The 16747-nt window shown below is 36.6% G+C and overlaps 1 protein-coding gene across 7 annotated transcripts in view; it reads left to right on the top strand.

The window, feature by feature from the left end:
- Window positions 1–16747, top strand: part of GRIK2 (glutamate ionotropic receptor kainate type subunit 2) — a 728978-nt gene that overhangs the window by 356418 nt on the left and 355813 nt on the right. The window lies entirely within an intron of this gene.

Genomic DNA, 16747 nt, shown 5'->3' with positions numbered 1-16747 from the left:
TAATTCTGATTTATGTGCTCTTTATGTTTTATATACAGAAATAGGCAACGCTTTGGAGAACAAAAAATCAGAGGAAAATAGATGCTATACTTCATATTTCAAGTATACTGTCCCCAGTAAGCAGAGCTAGCAGAAAATACAGCAGGCTGCTTGATATTGGAATGTACTTTAGGAAATAAATTCTCCGAGAGCGTAGAAACCTTATCAGAACAGCAAGTCTTCGAAGATTCCATGTAGACAATGTGGCCTGGTTCTCCTGTGCTGCTGGTCAGCTTCTTACAGCTCAGCTAGCATTGCTCATCAGACAAGTACATGATAGGCATATCACTTGTTGTACATTCTCTTTCAGCTTTTTATCTTTTAATACTTTTCTGGCCTGTTTTTACATTTCCTGTGAGCAAAGTGGAGTTTTTGGAAAATTTAGCTTCAGAGGTTTGTAATGAGGATGCAGTCCACCTCCCATTGAGCTGTGCACAGAACACAAAATACACAACACTAGAGAAGAGGTAATAATGTGAAGTGAGAAGTTAAGGGGAAAAATGCCCATGTGGCTTCTATTAAAGAAATGAGGGCTTAACCATGTATAGAGACTTTATAGCCTATAGATAATTGAGAGTTATCTACATGCATGGGAAGCAATGTGTGCATATGCAGATATATTGGAGATGGGAAATGTATACAACCTAATGATTAGCACAAAATGATAAAGGATTTATATTTATTAAGTATATCAAACCCTAATTAAGAAATGACTCCTGCAGATGATTATGAATAAATTGCCAAATGGAACCTGTCCAAATGTAGAAAAAATTGATTTTAAAATTAATTCATATAATTATTTTATTGGGTATTAAAAAGTATCTAATTTGAAAGCAAAATGAAGATATTTGAAACTAATTTGGTTAACTTATCCCAGGTATGGTGTAAGTTGAGTCAGATAACTGACATCAACTAAGTAACAATAGTAGATCAAACCATGGAGTATATACTATATGCTAAATAAAACTTGTATCTTATATCATTAAATTATATCAACAACACTGCATGGTAGATACTTGCATTTCAACTTGATACATGAGAAAACAGAACTTGCCCACATCACAGAGTAGAACGCCACAGCCAAAATTTACAGCTGTATCTCTGACATTGTGACATTTATTTTAAAAAGAGAAAATGAAATTAGTTAAGTACTTAATACAGTGGTTGAAAGCATGGGCTCTAAAGAAAAGCAGACGGGTTTGAATTCTGATAAGCACTCCTAAACTAGCTGTGTAGGCTTGGTTACTTAACTCATTGGAGCCTGGGTTATCTCATTTATAACATGGAGATAATAATACACAAAGTAAGCACTTAATATTGTTAGGATAGATTTGTTTCCTTACTTGACTGAAATATCTATTACAAATATAACTGTTATATTCTTCTGGATATTTTGAGGAATGTTTTATTTGTCTTCCAATCAGGAACAATGTAACCATAACCTGCCCAACCTCAAACTAATAACTGAGGCTATAAAAGTTAAGAGTCACTTACCATTTCTTTCTATGCAGTTTCCTGCCTTGTAATAGGTGTCTTATGACTTTGGTTGGCAATATTGTTAATGTGATACAGATGCATTAAAAGCAACTTTTTTTTTTGACAACCCTTTATTAGCAGTCAGCAACTAAATATATTAAGAAGCCTTGTTTTGCAAACTCTTCTAACCACAGAACACTAAAGATGTATATGTTATAATTACAATTATCCTTTCTCTTCATTGTCCTGCTGAGGAATGCACTGTAATTCTGGCAGCTAGACTATAGAGTTGGCTTGCTTTCCTTGGATTGCAGATGTCTAATTGCAGGCAACCATTTCATTTAAAATGGCTCATTAAAGTAAAAACCATTTAGCATCAGTAACATGGATCAGCATCCATGATTATGCATTTATTTAGAGAAGTATGTTTTCCCCTTTTCTAATTTTTCTATCTATAGATCTACCTATCTATGCATCTACCCACACATATACACATAGACACACACATGCAGATTTATACAAAACTTGTTTTATACATTAATTTTACTGTTTTCCTGTCATTACAACTTCTTGGCTAATTGCTCCATGGAGTATGTATAGAAACTACTCATTATAAAATTATAGAATATGTTGTTACTCAATATAAGTAAATTACATATTGCACATATAGGAATTATTTTTCTGCTTTTTAGGCTTTTCTAGATATGTTATATTTTACCTTAATAAATGTCTTTATTTACTAACTGAAATATTACTTGTTTATTATTATTCCAAATAATTGTCATATCCTGAACTATTTAGTTTACCAATCACTGAAATAAGACCTTGGCGTGGGGAGAGAGAAAGAGAGAATGACAACTCCAATCTTTCTCATTCTCATGCATAAAAGATTAATCATAGAAGCATAGTTTTGATGTGATGATATGTCCTGTTATTAATATTGTGAAGATAGTTTTCTCTAACAATATTTGTTCAGAAATAGAACATTTGGAATTTTTAAGTATTATGTTTAATAATGACATTTTTAAAAACAGCTGAAGACAACAGGCATTATCTCCATCATAATTCTGCTAAACACCAGTGATGAATTGCAATTATTAATTTATTGAGTCAATATTTACATAATTATTTGTAAGTTATTTATAAATGGCCTTAGTTTTTATAGATCTATAAATTTCAATGAATGAAATGTCATTTAGAGACATTCATAATATTAAATAAAGATAAACCAGGCTGTCTTTTATTAGCTTGTTTTTCATTTCATTAGAGAAAAACACAATTTACTTTGGCAGAATCTAGATATGCTGATGTACTTTATCATGTTCAAATCAGAGGTAGTGAAGAACTTTCTGTTGAAAGCCCCTAGTCCTTAAAGAGTAGACTAAATCAACAGAGGATCACCCAGAAGTAAAAGTCACATGCTAAAGGATATTTGTACATTTATGTGTCAGTAAGAATGAAATTAAGACTGAGACATAAATTAAGAATCATGATGTAAAACCTGCTCCATTCCTGTTCTGTAGGGCAGCCAGGGGATGGCCTCATGAATTCAAGGTTGATGGGTCTCTATGGGAGTTATTTACTTTCTCACTAGATTTTTCAATTACATTTTTTTTTCCCACCAGTACTACTGAATTACAAAGAGAAAAAAATGAACAAAAGCAGTGCTGGCAGGTGTAGTACTTATTGCCCAATGGAAAAGTTATAATTATTACTGCTGTATAATAATTGTTATGTACTACTTGATATGTGCAATTGTTTTATGCTGGTCACTTTTCACCTTGTTCCTTTTTTCTTTTCTTTTCCTTGGTCACATTCTTGATATAGATCAGAAGCCAGAAAAGAAACAAGTGAAAGTGGAAAGGGAGGAAATAGAGAAAAATAAAGAGATAATAGAGAAAAGATAAAGAGAGAGGAACTGCAAGAAAAAGAGAGAAACATCCTTCACAGGTGAGCAATATAATTTTTTTTTTTTTTTAATGAGAGAATCAACCAGGATTTGAGAGAATAAGAATACAAAGTTAGTATTTAAAAAGAGTGAAGAGAGAGGAGGAAGAGAGTTGTTTTGAGTTTGAAGTGTTAGTAAACTATGCTTCTCACATACTTGCAATTTACTTGAATGTTAGTCTTCAAAGTGATATTAAATCTTATCACTGCTTTGAAATGCAAAGTAGATGATTGATTACTATTCACAGTTCTTCAACTTTCTTTCCAAGCAGCTCTTCAAGTACTTCTATGCAGTTTTAGTCTCAGTAGCTAAGTCTTAGAAATTATCTGAGCAGTGAAGAAAGTATTACTCATCTTTAGGAAGGAATGTATTTAAACTAAAAGTGAAATTGTGTCTCTTTGATCAATGGACAATTCCACCCTAACCCAGTTGCTAAAGAAACTGTTTTCATTTCTTTATTTATTTTTTATGCCTGCCCTCAGTTACTCTATAGCTTTTCTGCTGAGTGCTACAAAGGGAACGACCATCAAAATCTCTTTGTACTAAGAACTTTTAGAAGGAGTGAAAATGAAGTATAAACAGAGTCTCTGCCCTAGTTCATTATAATTGGGAAAATAAGGTAAACATGATTATACAATTCAAGAACAATTTCAAAGACTACATAATGAAATAGAGAGTAAGATTTAGAATAAAACCCTGGTGAGACAAATGACAGAAACATTTGCACATAGGATTTCTTTTAGGGAGTTTGGCAGCAAATAAGCTATACCATATCTATTATATAAGCCACAGAATAGATAATAGTGTTTAAATAAAAAGCTATAAGTCACTAGTCTTATGCAGATATAAAAATGACCACATGTTAAATGTTTTATTTAACTCAGGGGAACCAGGCACAATTGTTATAATCAATTTAAAAAATAATCAAAGGAACAGACAAATGTGTAGACTAAGAATATGTAAATAGCATCAAAATATTTTCCACAAAAACTCATATGAAAGTCACTTAGAACCTCTAATAGACAAGACAAAATTTATGTGTATGTCAATTACCTACAGTTTACAGAGTCTTAAACTATATCCCATAGAACCGTAATCTTGCCCTGCCAAGACCAAGAGCGCTATAGATAATACATAGTGTTTCTTTGAATTACAAATCTTTTCTCTAAAATAGTAAGGTTAAGAACATAGAGAACCATAATAGTACCATTTTATCATTTTCAAATGAGTAGTGAACAGCATATCTTGAACATTATAAAAGATAGAAACCCTAAATACAAAAATTATTATATAACATATTTGTCAGTTCCTTGTGTTTATATACACACACACACATACACCTACTTTTTCCTAGTATGATAATTGCTTTATGTTTTGGTTATTCCTTTTACATCAAACTTAATATTTCATATAGCCTAATCAATTGATCTAGTCCTTTGGGATGATGTCTTTTCTTTGTTCTACTAATGAGACAAATTAACATCCTATTTGGGTTTTAAAGAAATACATAAGGGTTTGATTAATGGTAGAGTTCTGGGTAGAGGAAATGGTATTATTTTAAAATTACTTAGACTCAATTTTTAGGAACCATTACTTTATTGAGATTTTTATATTAAATGATTACAAGCTTTTGTTTTTTAGTTTTCAAAAAAGAAAAGACTTGGTTGTTTTCTACTACTATTTTAAAAGTTAGTTTTTTAATCAAAGCAATATATACATATATATCTTTATTTCATGTTTCATTTTTAAAAACTCTAATGCAAGTAATGCTCTGTGGAATTTTTCCCAACACAAAAGATCAAATATAGAGTTGGCCAAATATTTATACTTTGCCTCTGTGTTTTCATTAATGGAGTTATTAAAATGTAACATTTGTTTATATTTGCATTTTGGAAAGAAGCATGTCTAAATCCAAACCTTTCTCTTACATTATCCTTTTAAAAAGTCAAGTAAATCTGAGCATTCACTTTCCTGTTCAATACCCTTCAATCGCATTCTTTACCGAAGTCTACTACGCTTTGCTTGATCTGCCCTTTGAGACTGATTCTCCCTATCTCCTCACCCTGCTCCTTGCTTTCTTCCTGGCTTACAAACAGCTGCCTCTTGCTGGGTTCTCCCATTGTGGAAAGAAAGAGAGAGCAAGGTCTCTAGAATCTCCTCTTATGAGGATAATAATCCTAACATGAAGGTCCCACTCTCAGGATCATGTATAATAAATCTAATGACTTTCTGAAGTCCCCAACTTTATGTACTATCACAGTGGGGAATTAAGGCGTCAACATATAAATTTTGAGAGGACACAAGTCAGTCAATAGCATTCTGCCCCGACACCCTAAAATTCATGTCCTCACATACAAAATATATTCATTTCACCCAAATATTCCACTCTATTAACTTGTTCCAGCAGCAACTCTAAAGTTCAGAGTCTCATCTAAATATTATCTGAATCAGATATGGGTGAGACTGAAAAGTATGACTCTTTCCTGAGAAAAATTTCCTTTTCTATATGAACCTGTGAAGTCAGACAAATTATATGCTTTCAGAATACAATGGTGGAACAGGCATAGGATAAACATCCCTATTTCAAAAGGGAAAAGTAGAACAGAAGAAAGGGATGGGGGAATCCCAAGCAAGCCCGAACCTAACAAGGCAAATTTAGGCCTCCTTCATTCTGTCCTGGTTTCTCTGTTCCTTTTAGTTCAAACTGGCAGTGTTTTTGCTGAAATAATCCTGTCTTTATTCCTAGACTCTGCTGAAATGGCTGATTAACTTCATCACAAGCATTCGTGATCTCTTTATTAAAGATTTAGCCACATCTTTAGTGTTCTCTTTAGAACAAGCTCTCTCTCGTGCGCGCACTCACGCTCTCTCTCTCTCCTCTCTCCTCTCTCAATATGAGTAGGCTGAGAATTTTTCAAATCTTCAAGGTCTGGTTCATTTTTGCTTGAAAAATTCCTGATTTAATCTCTCTTTCTTTTTCTGTATTTTACTCTAAGCAGACAGTAGGAATGAAACTATCTGCTTCTTCAACACTTTGCTTAGAAATCTCCTCAGCTAATTATCTAGTTTCATTGTTCATAGTCCGTTACACAAGACACTAAAACACAGTTCAACCAAATCCTTTGCTAATTTATAACAAGAATCACATTTCCTACCGTTTCTGATATGTCCTCATTTCCATCTGACACATCACCAGAATTGCTCTTAACACCCATATTTTTATGTTTCTTTAAAATTTGTTTCAGCTTCCTATTATCACCACTGAATTAATGCCCATATTTTTAGTTTGGACTTCAAACTCCTACAGCCTCCACCCACTACTGAGTTCCCAAGATGCGTCCACAAATGTAGGTATTTGTTACAGCAGCACCACACTCTTGATACCAAAATCTGTATTAGTCAAAGTTCCCCACAGAAACAGTACCAACAGATAATATATTATAAGAAATTGGCTCAAGAAATTATGGAGACTAAAAAGTTCCAAGATCTGCAGTTGGTATGCTGGAGAGCTAGGAGAGTTGGTATTACAGTTCCGGTCTAAAAGCCAGCAGTCTCAAAACCTAAAAAGAGACAATACTGTAGCTTGACTCAGAAGGGAGGAAAAAAAGTGTCTAAGCTCAAGGCAGTCAGGCAGGAGGAGTTCCCTTTTCAGCACAGGAGGGTCAGTCCTTTGCTCTATCCAGGCCTTCAATTGATTGGATAAGGCCCACCTGTAATATATTAGGGAGGACAATCTGCTTTACTCAGTCCATTAATTGAAATGTTAATCTCATCCAAAAATACACCCACAGATGACCCCAGAATAATGTTTGTCAGAGTATTTGGGCACCTGTGGTCCTGTCAAGTTGACACATATAATTAACCATCACAAGGAGCCTAGAGGTAAAGACCTTGGGTGAGGGGAGGCGGGGAATTAGAGAAAGAGGATGGAGCAGATCCTATAGGTCCTTGAAGGATGTGTTAAAGAATTTGAAACTTGTCCTAAGGAAAATGACATGCTATTGGTGAATTTTAAGAAGGTAAATAAAGTGATGATTTTTTTTTTTTAAAGGACAGGAGATAGGGCTGGGCATGGTGGCTCACACCTATAATCCCAGCATTTTGGGAGGCCGAGGTGGGTGGATCATAAGGTCAAGAGACCAAGACCATCCTGGTCAACATGGTGAAACCCCATCTCTACTAAAAATACAAAAATTCGCTGGGCATGGTGGCGGATGCCTGTAGTCCCAGCTAATTGGGATGCTGAGGCAGGAGAATTGCTTGAACCCAGGAGGCGGAGGTTACGGTGAGCCAAGAGATCGTGCCATTGCACTCCAGCCTAGGTAACAAGAGCGAAACTCCGTCTCAAAAAAAAAAAAAAAAAAAAGGACACGAGATGGGTTAGGTCATTGAGAGGAAAGGCAGAGAAGAAGGTGATATTTTAGTTAGAAATTGTGGTTTGATATCAACTTTTCTTCATGGAGAAGAAAGTGGAGTTCCAGCTTGGTCCAACTTGTCTTCATGGAGGAGGGGAGAGTTTTGAAATACAGTGAAAGATTGACTTGATATGAGGAGAAAATAAAAGGGAGGGGTCAATCATGTTATCCGGTGGCTAGATTTAGCAAATATTTTTGTAGTGTGTTATTTACCACAAATGAAGAAAGGAGGAAGTTTTGAAGAAAGAGGATGACTTTAGCTTCAGGTTTATGAAGTTTAAGTGGTGAAGGTCTGAGGTCCAGAGTTGTAGTCTTGGGTAGACTTACATGTTGTAACTGGCCAAGATTTCCTATATAGAGAATGTAAAGAATGTAGAGATAAAGGATCTGATGAAAAGGCACCCAGTATTTGATGGATAAATGAAGGGAATACCTGGAGGTACCCTCAATTTTTTTTTCTCCTATTGTATTCAATACGTCAACATTTATATGATATCTCAGAAATATCAGGGTTTAGAAAACACAGCATATTAGTCTGTCTTCACTCTGCTGATAAAGACATATCCAAGACTAGGCAATTTACAAAACAAAGAGGTATAATGAACTTACAGTTTCACATGGCTGGAGAGGCCTCACAGTCATGACAGAAGGCAGGGAGGAGCACATCACATCTTATGTGAATGACAGCAGGCAAAGAGTGAGAGCTTGTGTAGAGAAACTTCCATTTTTAAAACCATCAGATCTTATGACACTTATTCACTGTCATGAAAACAGCATGGGAAAGACCCATCCTATGATTCAGTAATCTCCTACCAGGTTCCTCCCACAACATATGGGAATTGTGAGAGCTGTAAGATGAGATTTGACGGGGGATACAGAACCAAAACATTTCATTCCACCCCGGCCCCTCCCAAATCTCATGCCCTCACATTTCAAAACAAATCATGCCTTCCCAATAGTCCCCCAAAGGCTTAACTAATTTCACCATTAACACAAAAGTCCACAGTCCAAAGTCTTATGTAATGTAAGGCAAGTCCTTTAGGCCTATGAGACTGTAACATTAAAAGCAAGCTAGTCATTTCCTAGATAAAATGGTGGTACAGGCATTGGGTAAATACAGGCATTCCAAAAGGGAGAAACAGGCCCCATGCAAGTCTGAAGTCCAGCGGGACAGTCAAATCTTAAAGCTCCAAAATAATCTTCTTTTACTCCATGTCTCATATCCAGGTCATGCTGATACAGGAGGTAGGTTCCCATAGTCTTAGGCAACTCTGCCCATGTGGCTTTGCAGAGTGTAGATTCCCTCCTGGCTGCTTTCATTGAATGTCTGCAGCTTTTCCATGTGCACATTGCAAGTCATCAGTGGATCTACCATTCTGGGGTCTGAAGGATAGTGGCCCTTTTCTCACAGCTCCACTAGACAGTGCCCCAGTAGGGACTTTGTGTGAGGGCTCTGACCCCATATTTCCCTTTTACACTGTGCTAGCAGAGGTTCTCCATGAGGGCCCTACCCCTGCAGCAAACTTCTGCCTGGGCAACCTGATGTTTCCATACATCTTTTGAAATCTAGGTGGAGGTTTCTAAACCTCAGTTCTTGACCTCTTTGTATTCACAGGCTCAATACCACATGGGAGCTGCCAAGGCTTGGGGCTTGTACACTCTGAAGCCATGGCCTAAACTCTACATTGGCCCCTTTCAACCATGGCTGAAGCAGCTAGGATGAAGGGCACCAAGTCCCTAGACTGCACACAGCATGGGGACCCTGGGACTGGCCCACAAAACCACTTTTTCCTCCTAGGCCTCTGGGCCTGTGATGGAAGAGGCTGCTGCAAAGACCTCTGAAACGTCCTGGAGATATTTTCCCCATTGTTTTGGGGATTAACATTCAGCTCCCCATTACTTAGGTAAATTTCTGTAGCCGGCTTGAATTTATCCTCGGAAAATGCAATTTTCTTTTCTATTGCATTGCCAGGGTGGCTGCAAATTTTTTAAACATTTATGCTCTGCTTCCCTTATAAAACTGAATGCCTTTAACACCTCAGTCACCGCTAACAACTTTGCTGCTTAGAAATGTCTTCTACAAGATATCCTAAATCATCTCTCTCAAGTTCAAAGTTCCACATATCTCTAGGGCAGGGGCAAAATGCCATCAGTCTCATTGCTAAAACCTAGCAAGATTCACCTTTCCTCCAGTTCCCAACAAGTTCTTCATCTGCATCTGAGACTACTTCAGCCTGGATTTCATTGTCCATATCATTGTCAGCATTTTGGTCAAAGCCATTTAACAAGTCTCTAGGGAGTTCCAAACTTTCTCACATTTTCCTGTCTTCTTCTGAGCCCTCTAAACCGTTCCACCCTCTGTTACCCAGTTTCAAAGTCGCTTCCAAATTTTCAGTATTTTTTTGGCAACACCCCACTCTACTAGTTCCAATGTACAGCATTAGTTTTCATGCTACTGATAAAGACATACCCAAGACTGGGAAATTCACAAATGAAAGGTGTGTAATGGATTTACAATTCCACATGGCTGGGGAGCCTCATAATCATGGCAGAAGGCAAGGAGGAGCAAGTCACATCTTACGTGGATGGCAGCAGGCAAAAGAGAGAGCTTGTGTAGGGAAACTTCCAGGTCGTATGAGACCTATTCACTATCACAAGAACAGCAGGGGAAAGACCCACCCCCATGATTCAATTATCTCTCACCAGAGATATTGAACGTGATATCACCACGTGATATGCCCTTCCATAACACGTGGCATCTCTGGGAGCTACAAGTTGAGATCTAGGTGGGGACACAGATCCAAACCATATCACATAGTATCATGATGAAAAATGTAATGAAACCATGACTACATTTGACCTGTAGGTTTGCACTATGTTTTAATTAGAGTTTCAACTTTTATTGCTTTTATGTAGATTTTTATATCTGTCCACAAAATGATTTTTTATAGGCTTTTGGTTTTTCTTGCTTTAGATGTGAAAGAGAATGGTGCACTGTGAAAGAAAAGGTTGAATAAAAATCAATTTATGTCAGAATTGATTAAAGTCAGGAAAAATTTCCAATGTCAACAGGATATTTAGGATGAGCATAATTAAATGAGCTCTGGAGGCAAATGAATTATTGATTATTTACAAATATCAAGCCTAAGAAGATAGAGATTGAGACATGTGCCTTCCTTTTTTCTTAGTGAAGAAAAACAGACAAAACTCTTCTTATGTATAACTTGATATTAAACTGTTGAAAGGAATAATTAGGAAATTATCTTAACATAGACAAAAAAATATATAATAGACACTTTAAATAGTACCTATATATGTATATATGCTGTTGAAAATCATCTCTCTCTTTAATTCTTTCCAGAAGCAGCTTAAAATTACGTGGAGAAATTTCTTAAGTAGTTGACAATTACAATGTCAATTTTTGCCTATTTTCAGACTTTGTACTTAGATGATATAGTACAGTACAGTGCAAAATACAAATTGCAGTTTTGTATTTTTCTCCTGAGAATTGTACTAGTGTTCCACCTGCCCTATCCTCACAGCTTTTTTATCCCATTCCTGCTTAACCCTTTGAAATACTGATCTCATTCATTCACTCATCCATTCATTCATTTACATAATAAATATTAAGTGAAAGAGATAGTCTCTGTTTCATAAATCTTACATTATAGAGCAGAATTTCTCGACTTTGGCACTATTAACAATTTGGCTAGATAATTCTTTGCTGTTGAGAGGGGGCTGTCCTACACAATGTAGGATTTTTGGTGACATCCCTGTTTTCTACCTAGTAGATGCTGCCAGGGCCCAAATAAATGTCTCTTGGGTAGCAAGATCACCTACTGTAAAGAACCATGGTTCTAGAGGGAAGAAATAGTCAATTAAGAAACATGGCATAACACAATCTTAGTGATGTAAAGTAGAAAATGGGACTGTGATAAGAGAGGTAGCAGAAGCAAGGGTTCCAAGCTTTCTCAAGGAGAGCAGTGTGCATAGTGCACAGACATAGAAGCCTTGTTTCTCTTTTTTAACAGATGTCTGTCATTCACTGAGAACCTGTCCATGAAATCACCAATTAAGGCAAGAGCCTGATGTATTATTTACATTATTAAATTGTTTCTGGTTCTTCACTATTTACAAAATGTCACAGTCACATTAAGATATTTTTTTAAATATGTTGAGTATCTCAACCGGATAGAATTAATAATTTCAAACGGACTATTGCATGCTATTGATTTTACTGTCTTGTTTCTGCTACTAGAGAACGCAAAGATCAATAAGTCACATATGCCCTCAGTGGATGATTAGAGGGTACATTTACTTAAAACCATTCCATTAATTTTTGTTTATTATATTATTTAATCTGTCTTATAGCTGGTCTGCCATTTTTGTGGGTTTCAGAATTGTGAGGACTGACTCGAGAACCTGGGGAAAGCACTTCACCTCTGGGCATCTCCTCTTAAATGTGGATTATTCTACCTTCTTAATTTATGTCATTGTTTTCAATAAAGAAATGATATAGTAAATATAAGATCATCTTTTAAAATGTTATATTTTTTTTCTTCAAAATATCAGGTAAACATAAGGAAGATTTATATGTCTCAGATATTCGTGAAGCCAAGGAGGCACAATTGTCACTTTCCATCACTTGGTATTTCTTTTCCTCTAACCTACTTAAAAATTGCTGGCCCCTGAACTATCCTGGTAAATCTCCCTCCAGTTTGCTAGAATGTGTCACATTTCACTGCAAACCTAACGCAATTTTCTGTAAGATGTGTGACCTAACCAGAAAAGTATAAGGAGGCTCATAAATCTGTGGTTCAGAAGCAGGGAGTCTCTTTTTTATTATCACCGCCCCCCCCCCACGAACCCTCAAGAAGCCTTTATAGACATTGTTTTTGTAGTTGCCCACCTATAAAATGCTAACATCACATATTTGTCCCCTGCCCTCCCCAGAATCAACTTTGTTCCCTGAGAGTGATATGGTGGGGAGAAGGAAAGCGATTGCCCTTTCTCCCACCCCTGCTGAATTGAGAATTCATGTTTGACTCAAAGTTGGAGTCAAATGCCTGTCTGGACTCAAAGTTGGAGTCTAAATTCCCAGCAGCTTTTTGGCAGATCCAACCCAGTCCAAACCTGCTGTGGCTTTGTCGTGAGGGACCCTGGTTCAGCTGGCAGGATCTGGTGTTAAATCCCTGCTCTCTGCACTGGCTTCTCCTTCCCAAGTACTTCATGTCTCTGAGTGGTTCTTTGGCTGTAAAATAACATTACATTCCCTGTTCCTGAGGTTGTTATGAGGATTAATTGTGATAAACAGAAATGTTCATTTTTGTTGATACCCAATAGCAATTTTAAAAAGCAAAGGAAAAGGGTAGAGGAGAACTAATGCTTTTAAGTTTCATAATTGCATTCTATAATCATGCAGTAGTTATTTTCACTTTATTTTAAAACTATGTTTAGAATGTAACCTTTGCTCCTGGTTTTTTTTTTTTTTTTTTTTTTTTTTTTTTTATGTTGAGTTTGACTTCATGTTTCAGCCTGGGTATTAGTCTCTTTGGTGTTTTTAATAAAGGAATACCTGAGGCTGGGTAATTTATAAAGAAAAGAGGCTTCTTTGGTTCACAGTTCTGAAGGCTGTATAAGAAGCTTGGCTCTAGCCAGCATCTGCTTCTTGTGAGGACCTCAGGAAACTTCCAATCATGGCAGAAAGGGAAGGGGAGCTAGCTGGCAAGAGAAGAAGCCAGAGAGGGTAGTGCCAGGTTCTTTTTAACATCCAGCTCACCTGTTAACTAATAGAGGAAGAACTTACTCTTTGGCATGGGTAAAGCACCAAGCCATTCATGAGGGTTCCACCCGTGGACCCATATACTTCCCACTAGATCCCACCTCCAACATTAGGGATCACATGTCACCATGAGATTTTGAGGGGACAATTATCCAATCTATATCAGCCTGACGTCTGCAAATTTAATTGGTTTTTGTGTTTCTCACTCAAGGTAAAAAATGGAAACAAAAGACAACCACTACTTTGAGGAGGATAGGGTTAGGGAAAGCCACAAGCATGCAAGTATGCAACTAGAAATTTTCCCTGAGGACACTGGCTGTCAATCTTGACTGTATAATTTGGACTGAGGTATGGCTGAGGTGTTGGAATTTTAAATAATTCACCAAGTGATTTTAATGGGAAATAGGGTCAAGAACTACCAATACTTAAATAATAAGAAATCCCCTCAGATAGACCAACAATTACTAGAGTTTTCCCAGATTCTCTGTTGAAATCTAGATACACTTGTCTGCAGAATTCATTTGTTAGAAAGGAACATTTCCTCTATGATCTAAGGTTCAAATGGTTGGGGTCCTGAGAATTAACTGACGACAAATAGATTAGCAGGAAAAAAGACACTGTTTATGTATATATATATTGCAAACTCTCAGGAGTACCCAGTGATGACTAACTCACTGATTTCTCAAAAATAATAGTTTATATACCATCTTAACAAAATATGTGCATGTGTTTTTTATAAAGGGCATCACTGGAAAGGTATGGAAGGTTTATTGGGCTTTTGATGCTAATGAGAATAGGAAACCTGTCTCCATGGCAGCTGAATTCACAAGAAACTCCTTGCAGGGAGGTTAATGGCAGCTATATTTTCAGGACCTTCTACTCTAGTCAGATAAGGGAAATTCAGATAAGATTTCTTTTTCATTTTCTATAGCTCAAGTGTTTTCACTTTAAAATGATCTTCATGCCAAACTGTGATCCCTTTACATATGATAACTTAAAATGAGAGAATGACACATAACTGCATCAAAAAAGGGAATAATTTAAGCATGGCATTACTGAGTGCTCATTCTGTCCCAGTTCTGTTCACCAGGGCCAAGTAAAGTGTCCAAAGTCAACAGCTAATAAATAGAAGAGCTCAGAACACACCCAGGTTTACCTGACTCCAAGGTCAACACTCTATTATACTACACCGTTCTTAATACGTCCTAGTGGTAACTGCCTCTCTTTAGATTTCTACTGAGGTTAATAAGCTATCATACAATTCTGCTTGAGAAGATTATCAGAATATACTTCTTTCTATTTTTGGAAAAAGCAAGTATATATCTTTTTAATAGTTTTTAGCTTCTTAGCAGTGTTACTGAACCAAGCCTGGTGTGCCCATTGTGCAGTATGGCAAACACTGAGGTGACAAGTTTGCAGCAGAGAAAGAGTTTATTCATGACACAGCCAAGTGAGGAGGCTAGAGAACAGGTCTCAAATCTGCCTCCTGAAGTTGTGGTTTAGGGATATTTGTGGGATAAAAAGTCAGGGTGGACTAAGGTGTGGTGTAAGGTGATTGTGGTGTGTCAACAAAAAGAGTCAAGCTGTGTAAAATATTTGGAGAGATTTATTTGGAGCCAAATATGACTGACTGTGGCCCATGACACAGCCCTCAAGAGCTCCTGAGAACAGGTGCCCAAGGTGGTTGGGTGCAGCTTGCTTGTATACATTTTAAAGAGACATGAGACATCAATCAAATACACTTAAGAAATATATTGGTTTGGTCCAGAAAGGCAGGACAGTTTGAAGCAGGAGCTTCCAAGCTATAGATAAATTGAAACATTTTTTAGTTGACAATTGATTGAGTTTGTTTAAAGACTTGGGATCAAATAGAAGGGAATGTCTGGGTTAAAATAAGAGGTTGTAGAGACAACAGTTTAACCATGCAAATGAAGCTTTTAGCTATCAGGCTTCAAAGAGAATAGGCTGTAAAATGACTTTTATCAGATTTAAAGTCTGTGTTGAGGTATAATGAGGCATGTTAGACCCCCCCACTTCCTGTCATGGCCTGAAACAGTCTCTCAGGTTAAATTTTAAGACCCCTAGCTGAGGAGGAAGTCCATTCAGATGGTTGGAGGGTGAAGGGAGGCTTAGAATTTTATTTTTGGTTTATAGAGGTTAAGGAAAAGTGAGGTAACTGGCGATCTATACAAGCATAGCCAAGCTTCATGGCTCTTTCCAGGAATCATGTATACAAAATGGCACTGTTAGCATGATTTTAGGGTGGAGTTTTTAGCTCATGAATATCAAAAGGTCAACTATTGGACATCTACACGGGCCCAATTGGAGGGTTAATGGTCTCAGCAAGTTTGCATTGAACAAAAGCTGACCCTAAGTCCCTGAAAAACAACTTAACAATTACCATGGTGACCTATACCTCAGAGATGTTGTCTAATAAGAAAGTTAGGAGAAGTTAATTTATATCGCTCAGCTATGTGACTTTTAGCTACATAGGTTTTAAAATCAGCTAGAAGCAAGCAACTAAAAGCAAGTCAGATAGGTTAAGTTTGGTAGGCCTCATCAGATCAGCTCTTGTTTTAAGCAGGGCTTAATCCATCTTATCTGAAAACTTTCTTAACACATTGAGATGTGATTTACTTCCACATGGAAACTCACTTAGACCAGCTAATAGCTGTCTTCCTAATGCTTCTTTATCTTGGCTTTTAGAAGCTTCCTTCCATAGTCTTTTCCATTGTCTTTTATCTAAACCTTTTTCTCCTTGCCACAGAGAAAGTAATCAGAATGGAGTTATGTGGTTTCCTATTCCCCTTACTGTTTTTAACAGTAACACCAACCCTCAATTTAATTCATAATACAAAGCGCCCTATGTAGTAGGTCCTATCATTTCCATATTTTTTTTCTTACTTTAAAAACAATAAAAAATTACAGATACTTAAAGCAAGTGTTAGGTAACCATTATGTTTGCTTAATATGAGCACTAATTTAACTTTTAAAAATTAAAACCAAATTAATAGGTTTTTGGGGAACAGGTAGTGTTTGGTTACATAAATAAGTTCTTTAGTGGTAATTCCTGAGATTTGGGTGCAC

This window comes from Sapajus apella, unplaced genomic scaffold (genome assembly GCF_009761245.1).
Source record: "Sapajus apella isolate SASKATOON/1434 unplaced genomic scaffold, GSC_monkey_1.0 scaffold6, whole genome shotgun sequence".
Classification (NCBI taxonomy): domain Eukaryota; kingdom Metazoa; phylum Chordata; class Mammalia; order Primates; family Cebidae; genus Sapajus; species Sapajus apella.
The sequence above is the reverse complement of the archived record's forward strand: the minus strand, read 5'-3'. Positions and strand labels throughout refer to the sequence as shown.